This window comes from Sarcophilus harrisii, chromosome 3 (genome assembly GCF_902635505.1).
Source record: "Sarcophilus harrisii chromosome 3, mSarHar1.11, whole genome shotgun sequence".
Taxonomy (NCBI): Eukaryota; Metazoa; Chordata; class Mammalia; order Dasyuromorphia; family Dasyuridae; genus Sarcophilus; species Sarcophilus harrisii.
In genome coordinates this window covers 603,647,412-603,673,944 of record NC_045428.1, presented here as the reverse complement: position 1 = coordinate 603,673,944, position 26,533 = coordinate 603,647,412, and positions in this window count along the sequence as shown.

Below are 26,533 nucleotides of genomic sequence, written 5' to 3'. Positions count from 1 at the left end.
CTACTTAGTGAAGTGCTTCTGCCTCTCCCTCAGCAACCCTCTGGCAGCTGCTTATGGGAAGATTGCAGAGGACTTCATTCAGGTTAGGGATTAGCAGCTGTTCCTCTTATAATGTTCCCTGCCAGGTCTGGCTTTCTCTCAAGTTCCTCCTTTCTGTCTCAGCCCCAGCTTCAGCCTCAGGTCATACACCAAACCTAAAGATAGACATGACTTCAGAAATGAGAAAGAAGTTGAACAGGCCCTGCCCATGTTGAACACTTTGGAGGTGCTTGGATCTGTAAATTTGGTGATTGTGTGCTTCCTCCAGGGTGCTGATAGTAAATCCTCAAGCTTTCTGATGAAGAGCACTTATTACCTGTGCCTCCTTGTTATGGTTATTGTTATATTTATCATTGTTCATCTGTCTCATAAAGGAGCCTAGCTAGGCTCCAGGCATTACTAGTTGTGTTTGATCCATGTAGCTGACTGAATGGCTCAGCAGGGCATTCTGTACATTGTAAAGTGCTCCCTGATATTCTACTATTTTGGACTGGGGAAAGGAATTGGGAGGAGGGACAGCTATAATCACAAAAGGCCAGATGTGGGAGCCAGGGCAGATGTGACTCCAACTTAAGATTGCTTTTGGGAGGGTCATGATTCTGAAGCATACCACAGTTTTATGGCAAAACAAGTTTATGGCACAGGACCAGGCAGGTGTGAAGCTCATTACTCAAGTCTGGGTGACATACAACTACATTGGCAACTCCGTTGATACTGGCTCAGATGAAAGTCAGAAACCTCTTGTCAGGATGAAAAAGAAGCTCCCAGTAGCCAGCAGAGGGCTTTGGAGCTACTCACATATGACTGAGTTGAAAGGAGCCTCTTATGGACAATTCTTGAGACAACTTGCATTGATTTGGTCAGATTTGAGTTTCTCTTCTTAGAAAACCCTATCAGTGCTTTCTAAAAATTGCCCCATCCTTGGGGACACTGAAAGGTCACAGGAACAAGTGATGCCATATAGTCTTTCTCATCCATTCCAAAGAGAAAAGAATCAGGAGAAATTATTCCTCACCATAAGCACAAGTTGGGAGCTGTCCTGAGTATTCCAATTCTTCATCCCACAAACCAGATCGAGTCACTTCTCCGTGTCTCTCTTTCTCCAACTTCTTGAATGAACTCTTCTCAACTGAAATGCTAATTCATCAGTGATACTTCAAAGAGCTTTTCCTATTTCATTCAAAATCTTTGATTGAAATTATTTTATTCAGTATATCAGTTATCCATTCTTACACTACTTGTGGAGAATCTAATATTAAAAGGAGAAATTTACCAGATTGGAGGAAAAATATTTAGCAGAACTGTAACAGTTAGGATCTTCAATCTAACCTTTTAGACTTAGACAAATATAACAAAATTATGAATAATGATTTGAATAAAACTTTAGGAAAATTAGAGATACTAGATCTTTGGAAATAAATGAATGGCAATATAAAGATATCTACACATTCTTCACTACATAGCAGATTTATAACAAATGATCTCATATGGGGGTATAAAGAATCCCCCACACACACAAATGACTGGAAAGCAGAAATACCAAACATATCATTTATCACAGTGTAATCAAAAATAACATTGAACAAAGGTTCCTGAAGACAGAATGAAAAAGTAGTTGAAGACTAAATAACGCAATTTTTTTTATCTTACCAGGTGATGAGATAATTTATTATTATTTTTTAAATTATAACTTTTTATTGACAGAGCCCATGCCTGGGTAATTGTTTTTTACAACATTATCTCTTACACTCTCTTTTGTTCCAACTTTTCCCTCCCTCCTGAAGAAGGCGTATGTGTGAATGTTGTTTATACCTTCTAAAACAAAAGAAAGTGGGAGATGTAATGGGCTGAGGCTTGAGTTGATGCACTGAGGTCCCAAGCATGTGAGGCTAAATAGTAATTGGACCATACTCTATTAATATATATGCTTGGAGAAAGAATGGCCCCCACCCACTCTCTGTGGCTGATGTGTTGTATAGGAAATGATGATTTTGGTGGGTGGAGGCAGAGGGGCAGGAAGAGAGGTGGAGAGAGACTGCTGGCTGGGTTCTGTTCTGGTGGCTTCTGGTCTCGTGACTTCTGGTCTGGCTGGCTTCTGAAGCAGCTACTGACATTACTAATCTCCCTTTACCTCTGATTCCCTTTTACCTCCGATCCTTCTTTACCTCTACTGAGAATAAAGATTGAAGATTTTCCTTTAACCTGAATTCCTGACTCAAGCTGATTTTTAAAATATGTGGTCCCTCACACCTCTCTTCACCCCTCCCCAGATGTCAAGCAGTCCTACATCCTATGTATCCTATATACAATAACCAAGGAGTGAGGCCTCTAAGAAAACTAACCAGGCTATATTGAAGGAGACACTAAAAGATTTGAACTTTTAACACCTGGCTGATTTGGAGATTATTACTTTGAACAGATACTAAGGCTGCCTCCAGAAAACCTCCCAAGAAACTTGCTATCAAGAGAACCATCATATTATACAAAAGAAGAACACTCACAGTATCAAACAGCACAGTCCACCAAAGCACTAAGAATAGTTGGGGTAGCAACAATAAACTCAGCCCCTTGCCTGGGGTCTCTGTCAGTTCTCCTTGATCTGTAAGCTTATAAGTTCTCTTGAATATATCAGAGCAAGCAAGGTCAGCTTACTCTGAGAAATGGGCCTATTTAGGATTTATAATTTTTAAACAAGGAATGCCTTTACTAAGAATTTGTAAGCTGGTTTAATGATTGATCCTTTGCCACAGGATCAGTTTAAACGTATAAAACATGTTAAACAAAAATCTCGTGTGTGTAAGTCTTGGTAAGCTTTTTAAAATAAGGTATCTAGCCCTAAGCTTAGATTAGTAGAATTTGCTATTAGAGATAAAATTCTTGGGACTGTACTTGATATTGTTTTCAGTTCCAAATTCTACTGATCATTAAGGCAGTAACCCACTAATTGAGAGAAATGCCATAGATTACTCTGACAATTCCTTCCTGCCATGTCTAGATGGATGACTTATCTGGTCAAGAGTTGGGGGACAGTCTGAAACCCCTAGCTTCAGGTGGGAGCCTTCTGATTCAGTTTCCAGTTCCCAATTCCTACATGATTGTTCCTGAGTCTGGCTATGAGGGAATTGCTGCTATATGATCAGACTTGGTTTTAATGCTATTATATTCATGTCCCTGCTTTTTCCTCTTATAGCATATTTCTATAATCAGATCAATGGTCATTAGAAGCCATGAGCCCAATACAAGTAACCAGGGACACAATGATCTTCTACAAAGCTGGAACTCTGAAAAGGTGTATTTAAATGTAAGACAACAGAGAACTTAAGACTAACTTCCTACTCAATGGGAGATAATGGTTCTATATGATATAGTGATGTGATAGCTCTCCTCACGATCAGCAATTGCTGAATGTGGTGGTGAGGTAACTGATGGGTGAGGTAAGGATGGGAGGGAGGTGGGAGAGGTTAGAGTCTCCTGGGCAGCATGCTGAGGAGAGAAGATTTAGGCTCTGACTCCAGAGTCCAGAATTCATCTTTGATGGGCCACGTGGCATGTTGATTGATTCTGACTAACTGATCCCAAGGCCCTCCAGAGAGCTAGCCTGGTCATTATATATTAGTGCCCAAAGTGGACCCAGGACCTGCATGCAGCTGGAGTGTAATTTCAGTGAAGAAGTCCCTGTGACCTGGAAATGGGATGAGTTTTAAAATAGCCTAAGCAGTAAACTTGGTTAAGGGCTAAAGTAGTAACTTTTTCTTCTCACTGAAATGGGACAGATACTAGGAAAAGAGGCTCCTCCATCCCCACGCCCAACCTGAAGGAGGTCTATAGAAAGCATACTTAGGCTAATGAAGAGGCAAGGATTGCTTCTGACTTGGGAACTGATTGGTGAACTCTTAGAAACATTGCACATCCTCTTGGTTCTGCAAGGAAGAAGAAATAGAAGCAGATAATTGGAAACTAGTAGGATATCAACTAAGTAAATATTATAATGATAATGACCCTGCTTCAATTTCTAAGGAAACATTCTATATATACAACATAATACAATCGGCCTTAAAGAATCCCACGTGTTCTAAAAAAAAAAAAAAAAAAGAAAAGTTTTAAGGAGAGCAATTAGACAAGGAAAGATGAGGAGAAAGAGGAGGAGAAGGGGGATGATACTGACAAAATAACCAAAAGGCATGGAGAGTTGAGTGACCTTAAAGGATGTGGTGATTCTCACTCTCACAGCTCAGCTTCACCTCCCTATACCCAAGGAGGCTCTTGACACTCCCCATCAATTTCACCTACCTGGGTGGAGGGAGGAGGAGGAGGAGTTGGAAGGGCAGTGATATCATCAGCACCTCTCCACAAGTAACACCCCTTGACTGGATTGCAAAAGGCACCACTTAAAGCCCAAGAAGGAGGGCAGAATATGTCTGATTTAAAACAGAAGCATGCCCTGTGATTGAAGACCTAAGTCTTCAGGTCAATACAAAACAAGACACACTACTTTTAATCTACAAATTATCAAAGATCTGAAAAGGCTTGCACTATTTATAGGTCTACATCATCTTATGTTAAGATGGCATTAGAGAATCAGGCTTTTGAGGTTTTAACCTAATGATGGGAAATTTATAGCAAGAATATGTTTAGAACCTGTACAGTACTTGTTGCGGCACTGAGTATAGTGAACTCTGTAGGATAAAAGCCCAAAGAAATAGGCAACCTGGTAAATATACCAGTCACCTGCGACCAACTAACAGGTGTAGGTCCTTATGCCGACACTTTAGCAGAGATTAATTACATTATAGCAAATTGCTGCTACCATTATCAAAGGATGGGGCACCGCCAGGAAGGAAGAGGGGAAGACTTCACGAAAATAGCACAAGCTCCAAATGTACCCTTTGCTGATTTCTTGAATGTTCATAGACAGCTGTCCTACAAACTATTGATGAAAATGTAGCAACAGAAATTATGAAAAGACAACTTGTTAGAGAAAATGCTAATGAAGTTCGTAGAAGAATTGTACTAGGATTACACAGGGATGCTCCTTTAGAGGAGATATAAGACGCTGTTCCACAGTGGTCACAAATATCTTTTATACCCATGCAATGATGCAGAACATGGAAGATAGTGAACCTTTTGGCAAGGGACTTCCAGAGAGACTTGTCAATGCTTTCAATGTGATAAAGTAGGGCATCTGAAAGCTCAATGTTGGCATAAAACACAGGGTGGGAAAACAAGACCCTAAACCCCATGTCCAAAATGCAATGGAGGCTTCCATTGGGCATCATAATCTAGAATGACTTGGGGAAACGAGAGGCAGAGCCTAGCTTTAGGGCTCAAGGCACAAAACACTTGGGACATGATGGCAGCTTCTAAGTGTTCATTAGAAAGGTCTGGCAAGCACAAATCGGATGTAAGTAGGCCAATGGTCTAGTGGTCCCTCAGATGTGTTTGGGTATGAGTACATAGGGACTTCCTTGTCAGTGTCAGCCAAGGCAGGAATCCTAATTACTCTGATCTCCTGTCAAGTTCGGATGTAATCTGCATCATTGATTGGCTTATGCCAGTTACCTCAAAGACCCTATTTAAGCTCAGAGGAGGAAGGACTTGATCTCTTTTTCTACCTGGGGCTCTGGCCTTGTGGAGAGATACTAAGATAGTGCAGGAGGTCATAGAGTGAGGTGTATACCACGTGAATAAAGTCTAAGCTTGTCTGCCAAACCTTCCGATGCTCTGTTGTACTCAAACTGTGTCCATATGAGATAGCGGCTGGAGGATTCTGGAGAACTCAAAACAGAGGTAAGATTTGTAATATTTATCAGAGCTTCTCTGATTAGAACTAGGAACCAGGATTGATTAGCAGTAGTTGAGTGTGAAAATAGCACTTAACAGCAGCTGAGGTTATACCAGAGTCTTCAAAAGTTTATGAGTTGATGACTCCTTTCTTCAATTTCTTTTCCTCAAATGGGACCCTTGAAAGCCTTGATTTCCTCCTTGTTTACTCTGGGCTCTCTCTGTTTTTCTAATTATTTATTCATCCTCCACTGAGGGCAGCCAGGGTGGTTATTTAGGCCTCAGCATGGGAAGGCCACGTTTCTCCCAATGCTGATGTGACTGAGCTGAGGAGGGGTTTGGTGGCTATTTCTGGAAATCAAAACCCAGACCAGAGACTGAGGTTCCTCTGTGAAAGCAGCACCTGACTTCTGGGGAGGAGGGATTCTCCGTGGCTTCTCTTCCCACCATCAGGAGTCTCCCACCATCACCTCTGTACTGGATGCTCCAGAAAGGAGCAGGATGGCTCTCATCTCCAGGACCCTGGCCCTGGGTATCCTGGAAGAAGGGATTCTGAGGGCAGAACCCTGCTCCCCATAGGAGTGGGGTATAGGACATCCCAAGGACAAATTAGGGCATGTGGAGAGCTGGCAGGGGCTCAAATATGAGCTAGGACTAGAGACAGCTGGTCTGGACTCAGGAAGATCTGAGCTTCAACGTTAGCTTAGGTATTACTAGCTTTGTGGCCTGGGTGAATCTTCTAGCCTCAGACTGCCTCAGTTTCCTTATCTGTGAAATGGGAGACCTGAGATAATGACAAAGAATTAGTACACACCTATACTACAACAGGAAGCACCATAGAATCGCACAATTTTCACTCTTATCCAGTCCAACCTGAAACGCAGGGATCCCAAATGATTTCTCCCAAGGCTACCTTTAGGTACCTTCCAGAGGGGAGATTCAATTCCTAGGTCCCTCAGCCCAGAGGTCTTGTGCTGACTGCCCACTGTTGTCCTCAACTCTCCTCTATCAGCTTGCTTTCAAACTTCAGGGCTCTGGCCCTGCTAGTGACATAGCCTGGGTGGGGTGCTAGGCCCCAGAGACCAGCTGAGGCATTGGGCCAAGCTCACTGCTTTACTGTGCTCTAGGATGGGGATCCTCTTGTGGGCCCCATCTCTGAGAAGGATGACTGGGCATTGTGGACATCTGGGGGCTGAGATTTTCCCAAAGAAAGGGCTTGGGAGAGATCTTGAGAAAGGACAGGGAGGGAGACAAGTCATTTCTCTTACCCTATCCTCCTCCTCAGTAAAAATCACTGGAGAAGATCTGAGCAGGTGAGATGGCCAGGGGCATCCTGGTGTCCTGCCCTCCTGGCTTGTCTGGCCTGTGTGGGCTTGAGAAAGCTCTAGAGTCAATTTGTTGAGCATCAGGACACTTGGGAGTCTGGACTCTCCCAAGTGTCCCCTTTGGCTGGCTTTGTTGTGGCTTCCTGAAGTATGGCCACTCCTCATGTGAGGATCAGGGAGCAGTCTCCTCATTCTGTGAATGTGCACATGCTTGGTCCTGTGTGTGAGGGCACTGGTATTTCCATGAAGACTATTTGGAGATAATTCATGTAGGAGAGGGAGAAGGATGGGCCTGGAGGTTATCTTGGTGCAGTGACTCCATGGGAGAAGCTTCCTCTCACAGATCTGGCTAGCACCTTCTCTGTGACTTCAGAGTAGCCTGGCACCTTGAGAGTCTCCTCATGTGGCATAGCCAAGAGGCCTTAAAGACAGTATTTCAGCTGGGTCTTGCTGGCTCAAAGCACACTGCTCTATCATTATGCTGCACTGCCTTCTGATCCCAGCATTTCTGCTCAACAGGGTTTATATTTCCTGCTAAAACACATAGACAGACCAGACAGAGGGATAGATAGATAGATAGAAAGAAAGAAAGAATAGATAGATAGATAGTTAGATGGATGGATAGACACAAAGGTAGATGGATGGATGTGTGGAATAGAGAGATAAGGTGAAGAACTTACAGGAATGTATGAATTCTTTTTCTGTATTTTATTTTCATTATTTCTGTGTTTCTTCTATGACCTGTATATGTGCAGGCCCATATTTACTTGAACCTTGGCCAGCTATAAACATATTTACTTAACCTGAGCTGATGACATTTATTGGTATTTGACATTTATTGATATTTAGTCTATTAGCTTGACTACTATCTGCTTGATTAAGCCTGAAGGCCTGATTTTCTGTTTCCTAGAAATTAGGTGATTTTGGGGAAACAGAAACCTTCCATTCCAATCTCTCTGAATAGCAACAGCCTCCCTCCCTTCTCAAAGCTTTCTTACTTGTATTGTAATCTCTTGTATAAAAGCTGTATATCTTTACTACTTCTTTAACCCTTCTACCATGAGCTTTCTTTCTTTTCTCATGATGGGATGGTTCATTCTCTGAGGTTTTAATAAACAACCTTTCTGCTTTCTACTGAGTGATCTCTGAGTAGTCATTTTGGGTAAGGGTCTTCCATATCCTCACAGATGAATGGATAGGTAGGTACATGAATAGATAGACAGATGAATGGATGGAGAGATGGAATGATAGATGGGTAGATGGATGGACAGAAATACAGATGGATGGATGGAGAGATAAATAGGCAGGTAAATAAATAGATAGATAGCTTACCCTTAGCTCTGAGCACAGTGTCTGGTACGTAGTAATCACTGAACAGATGCTTACTGTTTGATTGATATGGGGTCTTGATAGATAAATGAGTGGATAGCTAGGTGAGTAAATGAACAGATAGACAACAGAGCTGGACAGGCCCAGCCACAAGGACTCTAGCACAAAGAGTCTCCTCTCCAGTCTGATGGCCAGCCTATTTTTGCTCACATATGACATAACGCCTGTTCTGTCCATGGTCCCTGTTCCTAACCTGTTCTCCCTTTCCCCATCAGCCCCTTCAGTTAGGCCTTCATGGGAGTCTTTTTTCCTGATTCCCAGAAAGTTAACAAGGTTGTTCTAACTCTAGGGTCAGTGCTCTTTCCAAATGGGTTGTAGCTCTCTGAAGATGCTGAGGGATGTCTGCCCTCTAAGCAGTTGGATGTGCTATCCTAGAGCTAAGGAGAGGCTGAGGAGGGATAGATCTGCATAAAGGGGATAATCCTCAGGGAGCTGATGAGATCAAGAGAAGGTGAAGACAGAAGAGGGCCCTGAAAGGGCCTTAAAGGACCCCACTTTTGGAAGGCAGGGCTTTGATGATTCAGTAAAGACTGAAGTGGTCAGAGGTGTAGGACTGGACTTAAGAGAAAGCAGTGAGAAGCCTCTTGCCACTGGGCCCTCAAGAAGAAACCCACAGAAAAGCAGGCTGGGGAGAAGGTGGTCAGCAGGGTCAAAAGGCTGCTGTGGGGATGAATAGGATGAGCTGAAGAAGTAATGGAAGGCTCCAGGACCCTTCCCCAGCGTCAGGGGATTGGGGACAGAACCCCCGGCACACACAAAAGCTCACACAGAGACATACAAACAGACACATACTCTCTCACACACTACATTCACATATACACAAACACATTCATACTCACACATACACTCACACACATATACACACATAAATAGAGACACATACACACTCACAACACACACACAGGTGGGCCCCATGGAGCAGAAGTACTCAGGGCAGGGGTCTGTATACATCCCATATAGAAGAAAGAGCTCAAGACAAGGGAAATGTTTTAGCCTGAGCTTTTGGAATGCTGGAAGGCTGATTCAGTTCCCCCAGCAGCTCCTGTGACCTGCATGTGGTTCACCAGGTCCTTTGAGAGACCTCACAGCCCAGCAGAGGCATCCTGTGGTCTCACTCTTGGCCCAAGGCCCTGCTCACTCAGCTCCATCCTTTGTGGCCAGGGTCTAAGCTGGGTTTCCTAAACAAAGCTTAATGATGCTTTCATGGGCTGTCTCCGGCTGTTAGGAGGAAGTGGTTGATCAGCCCTCACTCCTGTTTCAGGGCTCCTGACTTGCCCTGGCCCTCTCTGCGACCACAAAGGCTCCTTTGCCCTGAACCATTCTCTACCTTGGGTAGTGCAGACCTTTTTCCCCTCCCAGACATTTCTCTCCCTCCCAACATACACCTTCCACCTCTAGTTTTGAGAACCATAATTAAATGAACACTACCATTGTTTCTGGAAATGATATGCCAAAGGACAGCCTTACTCAGACTTCCCATCCTACAGTTCCCTTCCTTGGTCACTATCCCTCTCTGAGAATTATTCTCTTGATTGGAATGTAAGCTCTTGAGGGCAAGAACAATCTAGCCCTTTTATTTATGTCCCCAGGGCTGCTCTAAGTGGTGCTTGGTAAATAGCAAATGCTTTAAAAAGTGCAGGAAGACCTGAGTTTAAATCCAGTTTTGGAGAGGTACTAACTGTGTGACCCTGTGTGTGTGACTTGTGTGACCACTTAACCCTGTTTGTCTCTTCTCTCATCTATAAAATGAACTGGAGAAGGAAATGGTAAACCATTTAGATGAGGTCAGTGTAGCACATCTTAGTGCAAGACACATGTGAAGAATGACTTTTTCTTTGCTAAAAGTTACCTTTATTTATGAGAAGAGGTTATGGAATAAAAATAAAGAAGTAAGATGGACATCCAGAGTGGTAAATATGAAATACATTGTAGAAAGATATAATTAGTAAGGAAAGGAGTTTTTAATAATTAACAAAGAAAAGACAAGTTCCTTAATAAAACTCACAATTAATCAGGAGGAAGAGAATATGCCATGAGATGGGAACCTGCCATTAGCTGGTAGGCCAAATCCATAGAATAGTTTAGCAGACTAAAAGAGTTAATTAGCTATAACAAGAAAGGCACCACAAGGCATGGAGAAAGGGGGTGAGAGGCAAATGTCATGGTGGGCTAAGCCTAAAAGGAATCCAGCAAAGATGGAATAGGCCATGGGCATATTTATGGGGGAAATTTAACCTCAGGAATTTGACATCATAACTTGATTTTCTGATTAGATTTCCCAAGACCTCCATAGTGGTAGGACTGTAAGGCTGAACTGATCCTCATCAATGACTTTCCCTGCTTGCCTCAGATATAATCTATAATATAATTATTATATCTATAAGATATAATCTTATCAGAACTTCTGGCTTTCTCTGCCCATTACCCCTGGTTACCCAGCACCTCATGAATGAGTAATGTTGGCATGCCAGCAGATGCCAGTATCATTGCAAGAAAACCCCAAATGGGGTCACTAAAGGTGATTGAATAACAATAAATGAACAAGAGTTTAATAATTGCTTTTCATTCATTGCCCAAAGTCAGGAGAGGAAGAGGAGATTATAGAGGGCTGGAACTCTGGAGAAGTATATTTGCAATAAGGTGCAACTCAGTGAAATTGATAAGATGATGGTTTTCTAGTTCATATATATACTTAGTACTTAGTATGGTGATGTAAGGATTCTCTAGTTCATACATAATCCGTATGCTGTAATAATTGAATTTCAATAAGGTATATAAGGACTAAGAAGACTGAAAGAGAGACATTCCATTTTTGACCATCATCCTTGTGGCTCTCCTGCCTCCTGCACTCCTTGGCTAAGATCAAGGCTTAGGTCCTCCAGAAAGCTAGTCCTAACCTTACATTTTGACACCCAAACCTGGACATAAGGACCTACACTCAGCAGCTTGAGTTACTCGATCATAAGTTCAGAGGAGAAGTCCCTGTGACCAGGAAATAGGGTGAGTAAAGAAATCACTTTTGCAACTAAAATGGGGCAAATTAAGAAAAGAGCCTTCCCCACCCCAAGGAAAGTGTGTAGCAAAGCATAGTTAGGATAATAAAAATAAGGTTTGTTGGTAACTTGGAAGGCAGATCATTGGATTCTTAGAAATATTGATTGCATGTCTCCTTGATTCTCTAAGGAAGAAAACAAAAGCCAGATAAGTGGAGACTAGTGGGAGAGCAACTAGTTGAATATTACAGTGATAATAATCCTGATTCAATTCCTGAAGAAACATTCTATATATACAACATAATACAATTGGCTTTAAGGAATCCCACACGTTTTAAAATAAGGAATATACTTTCTTCTGACAGTTCATGGAACCTAACAAAAATTGACCATATATTAGGACATAAAGACCTCCAAAATTAAATGCAGGAAGGCAGAAATAGTAAATGCTTTCTTTTAGATCAAATGCAATAAAAACCAAATTCAACAAAAAGTTAGGTGTAAATAAATAAAAAGTAATTGGAAACTAAATAATCTCATCTTAAAGAATGATTGGGTGAAACAGCAAATTATAGACACAATTAATAACTTCACTCAAGATAATGACAACGGTGAGACATTATACCAAAATTTGTGGGATGCAGCCAAAGCGGTAATAAGGGAAACTTTATATCCTTAGAAGCTTACTTGAACAAAAATAGAGAAAGAAAGTCAATGAATTGGGCTTGCAACTTAAAAGCTAGAAAAAGACCAAATTAAAACCCCAATCAATAAACTTGAAATTCTAAAATTAAAAGGAGAAATTAATAATATTGAAAGTAAAAAAAAACTATTAAACTAATAAATAAACTAAGAGTTGGTTTATGAAAAAAAAAAAACCAATAAAATTGATAAACCTTTGGTAAATCTGATTAGAAAAGGAGAGAGGAAAATGAAATTAGTAGTCTTAAAAAATGAGGAGAACTTCCACCAAATGAAGAGGAAATTAAGAAATAATAAGGGTTACTTTGCCCAACTTTACGCCAATAAATTTGTTAACCTAAGCAAAATGGACGACTACCTCCAAAAATAGGCTTCCCAGATTATAGGGAGGAAGTAAATTGTAAATAGTCCATTCAGAAAAATAGAACAAGCTATTAATCAACTCCCTAAAAAAAAAAATCCCAGGACCAGATGGATTTACATGTGAATTCTACCAAACATTCAAAGAACAATTAGTCCCAATGCTTTATAAACTATTTGAAAAAAATAGAATGAAGGAGTCCTACAAATTCCTTTATGACAGACATGGTACTGATACTAAATCAGGTAGGTTGAAAAAGAGAAAAAAATTATAGACCAATCTCTAATGAAATTGATGCTAAAATCTTAAATAAAATATTAGCAAAAAGACTACAGAAAATCATCCCTAGGACAATACACCCATGATCAAGTAGGATTTATACTAGGAATGCAGGGCTGGTACAGTATTAGGAAAACTATCAGTATAATTGGCCATATTAATCACCAAAGTAACAAAACCATATGATATCTCAATAGATGCAGAAAAAGCATTTGATAAAATCCAACATCCATTCCTATTAAAAACACTTGAGGTATTAAAAATACTTGAGAGTATAGGAATAAATGGACTTTCCTTAAAATAATCAGTAGCATCTATTTAAAACCAGCAGTAAGCATCATATGTAATGGGCAAACTCAATCATTCCCAATAAGATCAGGAGTGAAACAAGGTTGCCCACTATACCGTTACCTATTTAATATTGTATTAGAAATCAGCTTTGGCAATAAGAGCTGAGAAAGAGATTAAAGGGATAAGAATAGGCAAAAGAAACCAAATTATCACTCTTTGCTGATGATATGATGGTATACTTGAAAACCCCAGAGGTTCTATTAAAAGTTATTAGAAATAAAATTTTCAAAGTTGCTGGTTATAAAATAAACCCCATAAGTCATCAGCATTCTTATATATACTAACAAAATCAACAATCAGAGTTACAAAGAAATTCCATTTAAAGTAACTTTACTGATAGTATAAAATATTTAGGAATCTATCTGCCATGGGAAAATCAGAAACTTTATGAGCAAAACTACAAAACACTTCCCACACAAATTAAGTCTGGTCTAACCAACTGGAAAAATATTAAATGTTCTTGGATTGGGTAGCAAATATAATAAAGATGATAATACTACTAAAACTAATCTATTTATTTAGCACTTATACCAATAAGACTTCCCAAAACTATTTTGATGACTTAAAAAATCACAACAAAGTTCATATGGAAAACAAAAGGTCAAGAATTTCAAAATTAATGAAAAAAAATCAAATGAAGGTGGCCTAGCTATACCAGATCTAAAATTATATTATAAAGCAGCGTTACTAAAACCATCTGGTACTGGCTAAAAAGTAACTAGTTGATCAATGGAAAGTTAGGTTCAAAGGACAAACAGCCAATAACTTTTAATTATTTAGTGTTTGACAAACCCAACACCCAGGTTTTGGGATAAAATTCATTATTTGACAAAAATTGCTGGAAAATTGAAATTAGTATGGCAGAAGCTGGGATTGACCCACACTTAACACCATACACCAAGATAGGGTCAAAATGGGTTCGTGATCTAGGCATAAAGAATAGGATTATAAATAAATTGGAAGAGCATAGGATAGTTTATTCTCAGACCTCTGGAAGAGGAAGGAGTTTATGACCATAGAAGAACTAGAGATCAATATTCACTACAAAATAGAAAAATTTTGATTATATCAAATTGAAAGTTTTCTACAAACAAACTAATGCAGGCAAGATTAGAAGGGAAACAATAAACTGGGAAAACATTTTACAGTCAAAGGTTCTGATAAAGGCCTCATTTCCAAAATATATAGAAATTGACTCTAATTTATAAAAATCAAGCCATTCTCCAATTGATAAATGGTCAAGGATATGAACAGACAATTTTAATGTGAAATTGAAACTGTTACCACTCATATGAAAGAGTGTTCCAAATCATTATTGATCAGAGAAATGCTAATTAAGACAACTCTGAGATACCACTACACACCTGCCAGATTGGCTAGAATGACAGGGAAAAATAACGCAGAATGTTGGAGGGGATGTGGGAAAACAGGGACACCGATACATTGTTGGTGGAATTGTGAACACATCCAGCCATTCTGGAGAGCAATTTGGAACTATGCTCAAAAAGTTATCAAACTGTGCATACTCTTTGATCCAGCAGTGTTACTGGGCTTATACCCCAAAGAGATACTAAAGAAGGGAAAGGGACCTGTATGTGCCAAAATGTTTGTGGCAGCCCTGTTTGTAGTGGCTAGAAGCTGGAAAATGAATGGATGCCCATCAATTGTAGAATGGTTGAGTAAATTGTGGTATATGAATGTTATGGAATATTATTGTTCTGTAAGAAACGACCGGCAGGATGAATACAGAGAGGATTGGAGAGACTTACATGAACTGATGCTGAGTGAAATGAGCAGAACCAGGAGATCATTATATACCTCAACAATGATACTGTATGAGGATGTATTCTGATGGAAGTGGATTTCTTCGACAAAGAAAAGATCTAACTTAGTTTCAATTGATCAAGGATGACAGAAGCAGCTACACCCAAAGAAAGAACACTAGGAAATGAATGTAAACTGCTTGCATTTTTGCTCTTCTTCCCGGCTTATTTATACCTTCTAAATCCAATTCTCCCTGAGCAATAAGAAAACTGTTTGGTTCTGCACACATATATTGTATTCAAGATCTACTGTAACCTATTTAACATGTATAGGACTGCTTGCCATCTGGGGGAGGGGGTGGAAGGAGGGAGGGGAAAAATAGAAACAGAAGTGAGTGCAAGGGATAATGTTGTAAAAAAATTATGCTGGCATGGGTTCTGTCAATAAAAAGTTATTAAAAAAATAAATGATTGATTTATTAAAAAAAAGAAAGTGGTGAATGGAAGGGATCAGATAGGTTAACTGCTTAGGGGAGAGGGTTTGCTTGTATCTCTACAGATGAAGAAGGAATCGGATGGGTGTAAACAAGCCATATTTGCCTTGTCCATTGGAGAGAAACAGAACAGGAAAAGACTCTTGAAACAAAGGAAATGCCAAGAAACATCAGATATTTCCATCTCTGACTATATGTACTAATGAACAAGAAAAATTGTTAATGAGACTGTTACAGGACTTCAAAATCTCCAGGAATCATTGGATTCCCTGACACATAAAGTAATGGACAATAGATTGGTTTTGGACTATCTCTTGGCTGCTGAAGGAGATGTATCTGCGATTGTTATTTATACACCCTCCTTCTAGGATTTATATTGTATAATTGTATAATTCCTCATATTGATTCATGTGGTTTGTTACATTGCTACTAGCCTGTGTTATATTACTGTGTACTTGTGTAATACCTCCCATGCTGATGGATTTATATGTACCTGTTTCAAATAAGACCCTTTAGTCCAGAGGAAACCTGCTAACAATATCTGGTTTTGTGTTCTCACCTCCCTGAGAAGTCAGGAAGGGCCTGACCATCTGTGTTCTAAAACAAGAGAAAGTGGGAAATGTAGAGGGCCAGAACTCTGGAGAAGTATACTTGAAACAAGGTGTTAACTTGATGGAATTGATAAGATAAGATGATTTTCTAGTTTATATATATAGTATCTAGTCTATATATATATATATATATATATATATATATATATATATACATTAGTATTTAGTATGGTGATGTAATGTTTCTCTAGTTCACACATAATCAGTATGCCGTAATAATGTAATTACAGTAAGGTATACAAGGGCCAACAAGGACTAGAAATGAGACATTCCATCCTTGACTGTTCTACTGGTGGCTCTCCTGCCCACTTCACTTCTCCATTAAAATCAAGGCTGGTCCTGAGGTCCTCCAGAATGCTAGCCAGAACATTAGAGGAGATTATATTGTCAGCTAAGACACAGTGTGGATGGGATGTAGGAATGGTTCCCAAGACAACATCAGGAGAAAACTAGTGCTGAAAGATTCTGCCATCTGAAAAGTGTTGACTTCAGGGACTAAAACAGATAGCATCTGCTGCAGTCTTAGATGGTTGGGTGCAGTTGGCAGAGAAAGACTGAAGTATTGCCCTGAGACAAATATGGAAAGGCATTGTTGGGGATAGTTTAACATTATAGCCCCACCTTGCTCTGTCCAGCTGTAGAGGGCTGGAACTCTGGAGAAGTATACTTGAAACAAGGTGTTAGCTTGCTGGAATTGATGAGATAATGGTTCTCTAGTTCACATATATCTAGTATGATATAATAATTATAATCACTTTAGTTTGAAATAATGATATAATCACTCTAGTTGGCATATACTCAGTATACTATAATGTAATTGTAATAGGATATTAAAGGAGGGAGAGGTGGTACCTGGGGTTAGACACTGCCTCCTGGGGCTATGCCCCACCTCCACTTAGGACTCACCTGCGCCTGGTACTTCTCATCTTTCAGGTCCTCCCACATGCCTTGAACTGCATTTCTTGCTTCTAGAGGCTTTTTAACCCTTACATCTCCCCTCTTTTATTAATAAAACTGAGTGTTCTCATGTTGATGAACGAGAAGCTCTTCCATAAACACTCTAAAGAATTTTTAAGAATACACATCAAGCATCCTAGCAAAGTAGGCAAAAGCAAAAGAAGCAACAATACAAAATGGCTACATAGAGCTGATGGGATACAATAGAAGGGGTTGGGAAAGAAGTATGTTGGATCCAATCATTAAGCTGGGCTGGCAAGGGTAGTTATGTCTCTGCTATGGTGCTGTTTTAAGCATCTTCTGGGTCATCTCCTTCTCTTCTTTTTAAGTCCCTGTTTTAATAGCGGCAACTTTCCTTGTCCTTTTTTCTGAATCCAGCAGTCTTCCCCATCAGGACCTGCAGAACATAAATATCCCAGCCCTCTCCAAAATACTAAGGATGGACCTTGCCAATGTTCTGCCATGTCCTTCTAAAGGACCTTTTGAATTTTCTCTGGTGCTTGCAGTGCAGTTTTCATGGAGCTTAGTTTTCTGTCCTGTCTATAAGATTGACCCAAATATATCATTCCTGGAAAGAGGCTGGTGTCCCTATCAAGGCACAAAAATTGTAAGTATATAAAGTCTTATCCACATCCATCTGTGTGGGCCATCGGGGGTTCTGTCTACTTCTTCCCTCTTTCTGTTTAAGAAGGGTGGCCTTTAGAGTATGATGGGCCCATTCCACTAGGGCCTGACCCTGTGGATTATAGGGAATCCCTGTAACATGTTTAATGGTGAATGTGGAAGGAAGGTGGCCATTTGCTTAGAGGTATAGGCTGGCCCATTGTTGTTCTTTATGATATTAGGAACTCCGTAAGAGGAGAAGCAACTATACAAATGTATAATGACTGAAGGAATGTTCTTATGAGAGGTCACTGTGGTCCAAAGGAATCTAGAAAAGGTGTCAATACAGATGTGGATGGCCACACGGCCCACATGTGTCATGTCCATTTGCCATGAATTGTTGGAGAATAAACCTCTTGGATTAACTCCTTTACTAGGTGGAGGAGGGAGAAACTGAACACACTGCTTCACTATCTGTCGGGCTTCTTCTCTGGTGAGGCCATAAAGGCAACGTAGAGAATTAGCAGGTAAGTGGAGAAATTCATGGATATTGTCAGGGGTGTAGCAAGAAGGGAGCATTGTAAAGCACAGTCCACCACGTCATTGCCTGCAAATATGCCTCCTGCACAGCATTGCTTAGAGTATCTATGCAGGATGTAAATGGAATGTTTCCTAGTTTGTAAAATCAGCTGCAAGTCAGCAAGAAGATTGGCAATTGAAGGATTCTGAGGTTGTAGGACAGCATCCTCAATGCCTCTGAGCACTTGGACAGCATATAAGCTGTCTGATAAGATGTTAATGGGCTCTAGGTATCTCCTACATCTTTTTAAGATGTATATAAAGGCTGCATCAAAGAAATAGGAATAAGGGCATGAGGCCTTAACCATTGAATTTATCCAACCAGTTTCTGATATAGGTTCAGAGTATTCACCTTGTCTAATTGTAAGAATTAGACTGCAGAAGTCCTCATGCAGAATCCCAGGTAAATGATGGGAAAGTTATGTGGATCTTTTCTGGGACAACCACCAGTCCATGTGGAGCGAGAAAGCTTATGGTCTCCTTCAGCAGAGAGAGAGATCTTTCCCACTGCTTATTGATAACAGTATATCATCCATATAGTGCAGTACCATGACATGAAGCCACACCTTCCTAATTGGCTCTAGCACTTGTGCTATGTACACCTGACCCAAGGTGGGCTACAACACATCCCTTGGGCAAAAACTTTCCATTGGTAGAGTGGTTCAGACCCTGCATTGTTCATAGAAGGAATCGTAAAAGCAAATTCTTTTCTTATCCTCTGGGATCAGAAGCTGGAGAAGAAACAATCTTGTGTGTCTATTACTGTAACTGGCCAGCTGATGGGGACCAGATTAGAGATGGCATGCCAGGCTGCCAGGTTCAATAGTAGCATTAACAGCTCTAAGGTCCATTAGCATTCTGAATTTCCCAGATTTTTCTTTGTAATAAATATATGGCTATTCCATGGGCTGGACGTTGGTTCTATATGCCCAGCCTTCAACTGTTGTTGTATAATTTCATATAAGGCTTGGGCTTTATAAACTGAGAAAGGGCATTGGGGCACCCAAACCAGAGTGTTAGGTTTCCATGTTAATGGTGTGGGCGTGACATGAAAGGTGGTGCCCAAACCCCCAATGACCCCAATTAAAACCCTGTGGGGTGATATATAAACTGAGGCTCCACAAGCCTCAATATGTCCCTGCCCCATAGATTGTACCTGAGACCTGTGACCACTAGGAGTCGTAATATCCCCTGTTTGTCTGCAAACTGCCAGGGCAGGTCTTCTGCTACAATCCTTTTAGATAAAGCAGCTGCGAGGGCATCCATTTGAAAGGCATTGGAGCCAACATTCTCACATCTCTGTCATCTCTTCCAGGCCAGCCTCCCCATTTACAGTGAGCATGGCCTTCTGGCAATTAGTATTAGCATTCTCCCTTGCCAATTTCTGTATAAGGAGGCTGGAAGCTTCTCCTCAGCCCACTGACCTCTAAACAGCCACCTGTAGGTTCAAGAAAAGGTTCATCTGGGTCCTGCTTAATTTTAGTCATAGAGAACTTCTGCTTTCTAGAAGCCTGAATTTTGCTAAATACTCTTTGGTTACACAGGGACACAGCTGCACATCCAGCAGGATCCAGCAGGATGCAGCAGTATCATATTGCATTTGATCCTCATTTCTTTTGTATTTTCCAGCTTTTTGTATTATTTGTTCTAAACTTGTTTGGGAATCTTCAAAGCCTTCACAAAGGGGTGCAGAGGGAGCAGACGGGAGACATATCTCCTTAGGGAAGGTGGGGATTAGGGAGAAGGCCATATCTCGGAGACAGAGGTGACCTTCCCTCTGTTCGCTTTCTCCTCCCTCCTCTTATCACCAAACTTTTCCTCAAGGTCATATGTCTCTCTGTTCACATTCTCATTCCTCATCTTATTCCTACCCCTCCTGTTCCATGATATCCACTTCCGCTTCTTCCTCACTACTTCTTCCTTTTCGTCATATCCACCTCCTTCGTCTTCCAGTTCACTTCCTTTTTCTTTCCCACAGCTGACTTCCACTGGCTCCATTTTATGGGCAGAGCTGGGGTGAGTGCCAGTTTATGACCCTCATTTGTTTTATGACTCATTTGTTTTATAACTCTCCTTTTGCACTTCATTATCTACTTTGAATAGATTGCACTTGCAAATTCATTAGGAACTTTTCCTCCTTGATAAGTGTCATGATGGGGCTTTGCCCTTGATCTGAAGTGGGGTGAGCTTGTTAATTCTTTCTGGGTGACTCTCACCTTCACCATTTTTGGACTTTTGTGACCTTTGAAGCTCACCATTTTGGTACTCTGTGTGAGGACTCTCCCATATTTCTCCCTTTTCCCCTTTCCCTTTTCCTTTCTTGATCCCTTCAGACACCTAGGAAGGTTGTTGGATCTCTGGTTCAAACCAATTATAGGCTCTGACCTATTTCCTCTCTTGGACAAGAAATACTTGGTCTTGGGAACTCGAGTTCCATTTTCTCCCTCTTTGCGATGTCAGCAGAGGCAAGTGACTACAGAAGCTCTTGTTATCATTACCTTTTCTTGGCTTGTGGCAAAGATGGAAGCTCCACCCTCCTCACATCTCATAGGACTCCCTTTAAATTAGTTTTTTAAGTACAGGCTTTGTTGTTTGTGTCTTGTCAGTTTGTCTGTATCTGTGTCTTTGTGTTTATAGAATGTCTATGTGCTTGTGCTATGAACAAAATTCTGTTACCTTAAAAGATTAAAATGAAGAAAGAAAACTTTTAAGGGCTGTAGTTAGAGAGAAGACTGGGAAAGATTTATTAACATCCTTAACTCTCACCTTAAAAAGGAAAAAGCTTTACTTTTTTTCTTCCTGTGGTCACAACATTGGCTAAATTGAGCTACAGAACTAAAGTTAGAAAATTAGAAGTTGGAGAATAATAAAAACAAGTTAGCAGATTCTGAAAGTTTTGAGATTAATAGGAGTTTGGCAATTAATCATTTTAAGATTGCAAGAAGGAACTCTTGAGGTTTTGGGAGTAATTCCAAGAGCTCCCCTCCTTCTGAAACATTTTAGAAAGTTATTGAGATATCACGCATAGAATTTATTTTAAGGAAAAATAGGGAATATATCTTGCAAAAGTTTAAAAATGTTTTGAAAACAATCAACAAGATTAGAAATTTAAAGGAAAGATAGTCTTTTTTCTTTTTCTCAACTTCCTCCTTCCTTAATGCATCAGTGATAGGTGAATGGGAGGGAAAGAGAAAGAAAATATACTCAATGAAGTGAAGATTATTTGAGATATGATAGTAAAAGCAAGCAGAAGAAAGTTGATAAAGGCTGAATTAAAATAAGAAAGAAACAAAGGGCTTTAATAAAAGGCACTAAATGAATGTGTATATAGAAAGAAAAGCAAGAAAGTTTAAATATGTACAAGTGAGAATAGCATAGGAAGAAAGAAAATTGTAATCTGTTTAAATAATGTGAATGGAGGATTTTTAGAGTTTGAAAACTTTTAGAAACAGAAAAGCACTTTGCTGTCACTTAAAAAGTCCAGCATTAGAAAGCCTAACCTAGATTGATTTTGTTTTTTAAAATAGTTTGTCTTGGGATCAGAGAATATGCAGTACTCTTTCCCATTTCACAGAGTGAAGGGATGTGTCAAAGAAAACAGCCCTAAGGACTGATAACACTGGTATGAAAAGGTCATACTGCAAGTGTAGAAGGTTTTGTGTTTTCAGTCTGAAATATTTAGTCAATATATTCTAAACAATTGGATAAATGAGTATTTTGATTTACAGGCACACAGATACACAAACATACACACACACACATACATGACATACAATTCTTAAATGTTTCAAAATGATGTGAGATTGTATGAATATTGTTACAACTGTCTGTGGGACTTAGTTGCTATTCTATTTGTTATTGAAATTAATCAGAACTATCTCAGTGTGATTTGGAGAAGAACATTTTAGTGCACTCAGTTTTCTTAAAGGGATGGAACTTATGGAATATTTTGCCTTACATCAATGGAAAAGTCAATTTTTTCAAGTTCATTACTACTAAGGTAATATCATCTGTTTGTATTGAATGTCCCATGGTATAAATATGTTTTTTTTGAGCCAGTGGCACTTTATTAAAGATCCATGGTCTCTCTAATGTAGTGGACCTCAGATCTTCCTCAGAATCTAAAATGCCACCTCCTTCTAGGAACCTATTTTGTGTGTGTGTGTGTGTGTGTGTGTGTGTGTGTGTGTTGTTCAAGGTATATTTATTTATTATTTTTATTATAGCTTTTATATACAAAACATATGTATGGGTAACTTTTCAACATTGACCCTTGCAAAAATTCTGTTTCAACTTTTCCCTCTTTCCTCCATCCCTTCCCTAGATGGCAGGTAGTCCCATATATGTTAAATATGTTAAAGTATATGTTAAGTATAATATATGTATTTATACAGTTATCTTGTTGCACAAGAAAGAGCAGATTTAGAAAAAGGTAAAATAAACTGAGAAGAAAAAACAAAAATGCAAGCAAACAATAACAGAAAGAGTGGAAATGTTATGTTGTGGTCCATACTCATTTCCCAGTGTTCTTTCTCTGGATGTAGCTGCTTCTGTCCATTACAAATCAATTGGAACTGATTTGGATCCTCTCATTGTTGAAGAGAGCCACATCCATCAGAACTGATCATCATATAGTATTGTTGTTGAAGTGTATAATGATCTCCTGGTTTTGCTCATTTCACTCAGCATCAGTTCATGTAAGTCTCTCCAAGCCTCTCTGTTTTCAACCTGCTGGTCATTTCTTATAGAATAATAATATTCCATAACATTCATATGCCACAATTTATTCAGCCATTCTTTAATTGGTGGCATCTATTCAATTTCCAGTTTCTAGCCACTATGAAAAGGCTGCCACAAACATTTTTGCATATGTGTCTCCTTTACCCTTCTTCAATATCTCTTTGGGATATAAGCTCTGTAGTAATACTGCTGGATCAAAGGGTATGCACAGTTTGATAGATTTTTGAACATAGTTCCAAATTGCTCTCAGAATGGTTGAATCCGTTCACAACTCCACCAACAATGTATCAGTGTCCCAGTTTTCCACATCCCTTCCAACATTTGCCATTATCTTTTCCTGTCATTTTAGCTAATCTGAGAGGTATGTAGTGGCATCTCATCGTTGGCTTAATTTGCAATAAATATGTTTTCTTATAAACATTTTATTTGATATGCACAGTTCTGGAATTAAATACTAAATACCCTCCCAAGCCTTATATTATAATTAGAATAAAGTCAGCCTTTTATAAGTAAATTCATTTGTGCAACCATTGTATTTTGAGATAAAAAGTCTCTACCTGTAAGAGTTTTGTTACTCATGTTTTTCCCTTTACTGTTTTCATCCCTAATCCCTTGTCTGCTAGATTTGTTTCCTTTATGCTTGGGCTGATTCTCCTTCAAATGATGGCCAACATTGGATACTGCCATATTTCTGATTCTGAGATTTAGCATCTACTAAATGCTAATTTAATTAACTTCTGGGCCCTCACTCCTTGAGTCTGATCTACAGATCTACACCCATTCCCAGAAGGAAGCAGCTTCAGAAGATGAGACCATTAATCTATACCCCAAAAATTTTGATCCCCATTTTTGGAGGGAAAGATGAGGTGAATGGACTTCAGCAAAAGACTATATCTGTGGTAAGAACCCAGTAGCTAAGTGGACCCCATTGAGGAGCAAGTTGACTTTACAGAATTAGTGTACCAACATCAATCACCATGTGCAGAGCTATTCTGTACTGACGCCCACTGTTACCTTATACAATCTGGTGGTTAAGCAATATACGTCAATTCCTGAGGCTATCTTGTATGAACAGGATGGTCACAACCACCAACTGATTTACTGACACACACAATTTACATTCTTACATCCTTTCTTCTGGGCCCTTTGCCATAAAAGGTCTTACTATTCCTCTTGTTAATTGGGAGTTCATTAGGAACTTTGTCTGCTTGCTAAGTATCATAATGGGGCTTTGCCCTTGACCTGAAAGTAGCCTGAGCCTGTGACTTCAATCTGAATGACTCTTCACCATCACTTACTGTACTTTTGTGAATTGCTGAACTTCTTTAGTTGCTGGCAAAAAAAATGTGTTTGGAAGAACACTGAGAGTAGAAGTGGACCTTGTGAACTTTAAAGGTTCAGAGGACTTCTGAGAGCTGAGAAAATTATTAAACTGAAATAATTTGGAAGAAGTTTCATCAAGTCATTCAGCAGAAGAGAAATGGGTAGTATCTCCATCTCCTTAGCACCTGCCCTTATTCCTGTGTGTCTATATATTACAGACTGTATAGGACTCAAACAAAAACAAGGAAACAGTATCATGGAGACCAACATGGTTTCCAGATAAGACATGTTGGTATCTTGAAGTGCATAATAGGAGAAAACTCCTTACATTCCTTGCTTCGTAATTGACTAGGTTTCTGGTCAGCCCAACCAGGTCTTCATTTGCAGCTGAGTGGGGGCTTGGTTCATGCTATTTTCCTACAATTTACCGTTTTGAGCTCATAGCCCCAAATCCCTATGATAGGAGAAGGACAATGACAGAAGCAATGTGAGATTAATTTAAAATAATTGGTCAGTGGAGGCATCTCCTTCATTGCCCATCTTATTCTCCTATGAGTGATAGAAACTACATGGACTGTAATTTATAGTCTGGGAGGTCAAATTGAGTAAGTATTGGGACTATGAGTCATAGAATTTGGACCTGTACCAGGAAACAAGTGCACTCCACTCCACAATACAGAGAGATTGTCCAGACATTCAGAGAACACATGGCTGCAAGAATATCAAAAGTTTTTTAAAAGACATTCTCAATATCATGGTTCCATTGGTAAAATGCACTTAGTTAAGCAGAGTCATAATCTGATATATTGTTTAAGGAAAAATACTAGTTAAAAAAAACTCTACAGATAAACTAAGTTAGGTTACAGATTAAACTACATTTAATAATCTTATTTCATTTTGGCTCTTAGCTGTTTCATATAACTGATACTTGGATTTTTGCCTTGATAATTCTGGAACAAGCCTCAGTCCAAGGCAATTGTGGAGGGATGTCCCTCTTTAATATGGTTTTCCAAAGACTAGTTCATATGATGAAAACCATTTAAAATATCCTTTTATTTTGTTCCTTTTATTTGGAGACAATTGAGGGTTAAGTGATTTTGCTTAGGATTCAAGTATGTATTTGAACATAGGTTTTCTTGACTTTAGTGCACATGTTCTATTTACTGTGACAACTCGCTGCCCCTCATTGTTTTAAGAAAAAATATTTAAAAGATATTCCTATGTGTATGTGTGTTCTTATATCCTAGTTCTTAAATAATCCCATGTTATTTTTCTTGAAAGTAAAGTTTACTATTCCATTACCACATAATTTTTTGGCCCTATTTTCTAATATACTTCAATGATCTAATTTTACACATGGATATAACTTTTAGTGACCACAAATTCAGAATAGTAAACATTTAAAAAAACCATAAGATTCTTTTATTGTTACATTGCCTTATAAGAACTCACAGATATTTAGTATAGAAACAAGAAGATTCATCATATGTATAAACTTTTACAGTTTTCATGTCCTTGTTTTAAACATTTGTAATTGATTATAACAATATCAGGACTGTCCCTGTAAGGACATAGATTGAACCAACATCAGCATAAAACTTCCTTAATACTGTTTGTTTTCAGGTAAGAGTCGTAGTTAGAACAGCTAGTTATAGTTGGAGCCTATACAAAAACTTGGAATGAGAAAACATTGTCCAAATCCTGCCTGAGACACTTACTAGCCATGTGACCCTGAAGAACTCTGTTTGCCTCAGCTCCTCATCTGTGAACTGCCGAAGGAAATGATGAACCACTTCAGTATCTTTGCCAATAAACCCCCAAGCTAGATTATGTCAAGTTGGACATGACTGATGGAGTAAAAGTCAGTAAAAAAGTCATAGCTGGATTTTATTTAGAAAGAGTCAATCTTAGAGTTCCACATTATTCATAGGGTATCATAAAGCCAGGCTCAAAATTAATCAGGTGGGAAACTTCCTGTTTAAAAGGAAATATCACAATGAGCTGAGTTGTGAGACTCTAGCTAAACATTTGTAAGGATAAGCTCTAAGTTTTTCAGACACAGACATCACCTGTAGCAGTTCTCAGACCTAACTCTCTTTGAATAATACTTAGCATATCCCTTAATATCAATTCAGACAATGATACCTGAATTAAAAACTTAGAACAATATCAAATTAGAAACCCAAGAGACTTTTCCTCCACTCATTATAGCTTAAATATAGCTAGTATTTTTATTTTTCCAT